Raw genomic sequence first — 4,775 nt, 5'->3', positions numbered from 1 at the left:
CGTTCATCTTGCATAAGTAATTAAGGGAAGTAATAAGAATTTACGCAGTGCGTTCACGGTTTATTTTTGATTGAACCTTTTCATAACTTGGTAATTGGAATCTTGGTTGTGTGGACTTTGTTTTAAAGCATATTCGGTGGTGAATTTCCTAAATCCCTAACCTCTTCTCTATCATATTTCTCAAACTACAAATCAAAACTGTTTTCTTATTCTTCTGTCTTCTGTATTTCGTGATTTATTTAGTATAGTAAACAAACTCCAAATCCCCTCAAATTTTGTGTGCGTGTTCTTCTGTGTGTATAGTTTAGTTTTATAAATTTTCATAATTTTCTGAGTAGTGTAGATTAGGTAGTTAATTATATTTTAGTCTGCTGTTCGTCAGGAACAGTAGTCACTTTTGTGACATTGTTTTTGTGTGTGAAATTAAATACCCTCAATCTTTGGCAATGAACGATCTTTGCTTCTTTATACTACAATCGACAATCTTTTACAGGATTAAATTGTGAGGCTATTTTAGCCGTATCAAGTAACCATTAAGAACCAATAGCATCAACCGGCGGACCAGGGAGTCCATCATTTCTCATAACAGAAACAATAGAAAAAGGGGGTCTGTTGGTCCAATCCGAAGAGCACTTCTTCAATTTGGCTAATTTCACCGCAGCATCTGCTGCACGATTAGCTTCTCTTGGAATCTAATTCCAACACACCGAGTTAAACATAGAGAGCAGATTGTTTATCCTCAATAACAAAGGGGATATCCTCCAATTGTGCATAGCATTCGGGTCTCTTAGCGACTTTATCACAGACTGAGAGTCACATTCCAGGCTTATGTCCTTCATGTTGTGGTGTGCAGCAAGCAAAATACCATGTAGCAATACATGAAAACCCTATTAACGGTGTTAGACGAAATATTATAATTAGACCAAAATTAATTAATATTTAAAACACGAGGACCAACATTAAACATTTTTAAATCACGCAGACAAACATAGCCATGACTCAAAACCATGGGGATCATTTATAACTTTTACCCAATTTCACCAACAAAAAAAATAAAAATAAACTTGCTGTATTTATTAACGGCTTTATTTTCCTTATTTGTTACGAAACCTATAAATCAGTGAGGCAAGCGCAGGCGACACCAACGCTACCTTCGACGAAATGATGATGAGGGCTTTGGGCCTTGTTTCAAATTTGGTGCTAGGGTTGTTACTTTGGGCCTAGGGTTTGCATTTAGTTACTTTCGACCCTGGGGATGTCTCTTCTGCATAGCAAGGCCGTATGTGGTTTCTTGAATAAGTTGGATGACTATAACAGTTTCTGATTTTTGATCTAGGTGCCCATCTTAGGGTTTACAACATTAGAATGGCTTACGGTGCTTAGATTTTGCTTGAGTTTCATAGGTCATTTAAGCATAATTCAATCTTTACGTAGACCATGAGGGTGAGTTATGTATGTGTTGTTCTCCTACTTTATTTATCAATAAAATGACTTTGCACCTTTTTTTCAAAAAAAAATAATAATAATAATAAAATGAGTTCATACAAGTTTATCATTTGTTATCAAATTATTATTTTTTTTTAAACGCATGACTTAAAATTTTATTGATCAATCGAATGTAGGTAACAACGTGAACACAACTCACCCTCGACGTACGGGCTATGTAAAAATCGAATCATGCGAAACAACTATGGGAAGTAGCCTAAGCCATCTCTATATTGAAACCCTAAATGAAACATCAGACCAATAAAATAGTAACCAAGTAACCTGCTAGCAAGCTTGCTTGTTAAGAGAGCCAAACAAGCACAAAAACAAGGACCAACCCTGATGCTCACCCAAAGCCCATAGGCCAAGGCCCAATTAAGAGCCTAGGTCCATGTAATATGGACACCCAAGGTTGACCACTAGCCTTCAGCTTCCTCGCCGGCGCTGCTGATCAGGCGGCCTGTCGTGCCACCGCCTCCATAACGACATCCTAAGTCACCCGCCGATCAAAGGAAACCTGGTCGTCCCCTTCCAACTTAAATATCGGCCGATCTGTGCGTCGACCAAAGCCTCTAGACAGAACCCCGATCTGAAAACAAGGATCAGACCAGAATCCTCACCTGCAAAAGCGTTGCTGCCAGCCACTCCTCAAGCCCTGGCACCACCGCTCACCAGCCGCTCCTCAAGCCCTTTCGCTGGATTCGAGGATTGTCGTGACCTGCAGATCCGCCTCCCCGGACACCCACGACCAAAGATGCCGAGCCCAACAACACCCGAAATCACCAAAGCAAGAAGCACCGTCGTCGAACAGAGAAAGCAGCCGAAGCTGCTCTCCCTTGCAGTCTCCGCCACTTCCCATGCCCAAACCAGGGACAATGAGATCCCACCGCCATCATTGAAACCCTAGGGTTTCACTTTCAAGAGAACTCCGCAGGATACGAATGAAGCGTCTAAAATAGGAATCCTACCAAAACAAACGTATAGATAACATGCTAATTCGTTACGTGATCGTAACTCGTTACAAAATGAAATCCCTTTATCACCGGGATCCTCTCCTAAAAACTCCTAATGTTTGCGTAATAAATCCTGACCGTCCCTAAAAGCTATTTCTCATCTATTCATCTCACTCTCGAACTCGCAGAAAGAGAAAGGCATTACCCCAGAGTCCCAAACCCTAAACCCGAGTGGGAAAGACAATGGCCGCAGCCGCAGCCGAGTGGGAAGAGTGGGAAGCCGAGTGGGGGAGTGAGGAGTCCTGGGAGGAGACTAAGGAGGCGGCTAAGGAGTTGGCTACAGAGGCGGCGGCTGCAGAGGCGAGGTTAAAGAAGAATCAAAGAAGGAGGAGGAGAGTGAAGGCGGCTAAGCAGAGAAACGAGGAGGCGAAGAAGAAAGAAGAGGAGGAGGCGAAGAAGAAAGGAGAGGAGGAGGAGGAGGTGAAGAAGAAAGAAGAGGAGAAGGAGGCAGGTGGTGATGATTCAAGGAATGATCAAAAGACAAATACAGAGATAAATCGAAAAAAGAGGCAGAAGCGCAAAGAGAGAAAAGAAAAGAATAAAGGTAATGCTTCTGCAAGTACTGATGCTACTGCTGCTGCGAAGGATAGGCAGAAAAAGAAGAAGAACATTGAACATGGTGAGAATTCAGGTTTAGAGAAATCGGATTCCACTGTTTCACATGATAAAGCCGAGGAGGAAAAGAAGAACATTGAACAAAGTGAGAATCCAGGTTTAGAGAAAACGGATTCCACTGTTTCGTATGATACAGCTGCGGCAGATGATACACATGATGATGAGCCGGAAACTGCACAAGCAGTATCTAGTGTGCTCAGTCCTCCTAGCAAACATCAAACCCATCTAAAAACACCAAATGAAGCAGCAGCTAGAAGTTCAAGTCCCCCATCTGGAGAAGCTGCAGTTCCTCAAATTATGCATGATGTGCTTGTAAACGATGACGTGGGTAATCCTGGCGTAGAAGTCAAAGTTTTGGATGATGCAAGATCTACTGAAATTGATGAATTTGGCTCCCAATTGGAATTCCAAAATGCTGTTTCAGAAAATAAGGAGTTCTGTTGCTTTCAGACATCAGAATTTGGAATTGGAAACGAAGCTCGGCAAGGTGATGGTGCCAGCATGTCTAAACCACTTGCTCAGCCTCATTCTGTAGAGGAAGATCAGGAACAGTCTACAAAAGTATATGGGTCGGCTACTGCCACAACCACGTCGCAACTACAAACACCAAATGCAATGCAGGATGTGATGAATCAGGTGAGTGCAGTAAAATTTGGGCATTTAATTATCTTGCACATGTCTACTCACGTACCAACTATTTTCAGCTTAACTTAGTAAAGTAGGCTTAGTATCTTCTCCAAAATTATGCTACTGCCATTTGAGTCGGTCTTCAAGTCATTTATTATTTGGTGAATAGGTATATTAACATGTTCTTTCTATCTTTTCTGTTAACTATGGCTTTTCATCATATGTGCAGCTAACAGTTATGCAAGAGCAGATGACGTCTGTAGAGCAAAAGGTTCTATGTTTTGCATGTGTTATGGTTGTGTTTTGTGTAATCAAACCTTGTTTTCTTCTCCATTATATTTTCTGTTAACTATGGCTTTTCATCATATGTGCAGCTAAGCGTTATGCAAGAGCAGATGACGAAGATGGAGCAGGCGCAAAAGGTTCTATATTTTGCATGTGTTATGGTTGTGTTTTGTGTAATCAAACCTTGTTTTCTTGTCCATTATCTTTTCTGTTAACTATGGCTTTACGTGCAGCTAAACTATGATGCATTCAATCAATTACAGAACTCGGTCAACTCAAAACTTGAAGCTATACCTGAGCAAATCAAGGCACAGTTTCAAACTTCGGATTTTTTTCATTTGTGATTTTAATACTAACATGCGATTGAGGATTTGGTTTAGTAAACCTTTCAACTCATGGTATATGTGACCTTTTCATATAGGATGCTCTTAAGGAGGAATGTAATGCGATGTTTGAGAAAGTGTTTGAGAGCTCAAGGAGTTATTAGTAGAAAGAATTCGGTGTCAAACTGACGAGGTGTATGGCCAAAGATTCATAGATGCTATGCGACCTATTGAAACAGATGGCTTTAAACCCACCCTAGATCATGTCATAAAAATGGGAACTCTACCACAACCTATGATCATGTATGTTGCCGCCGCATCCGCTACCGCGGTTGAATATACAAAAGAGCTGAAAGAGTTATCAATGGAAAGAATTTGTTTTAAAGGAGATGAGGTTTATGTCCAATGATTTGTAGATGATACACGA

This window comes from Fragaria vesca, linkage group LG5 (assembly GCF_000184155.1).
Source record: "Fragaria vesca subsp. vesca linkage group LG5, FraVesHawaii_1.0, whole genome shotgun sequence".
Taxonomy (NCBI): domain Eukaryota; kingdom Viridiplantae; phylum Streptophyta; class Magnoliopsida; order Rosales; family Rosaceae; genus Fragaria; species Fragaria vesca.
The sequence above is the reverse complement of the archived record's forward strand: the minus strand, read 5'-3'. Positions refer to the sequence as shown.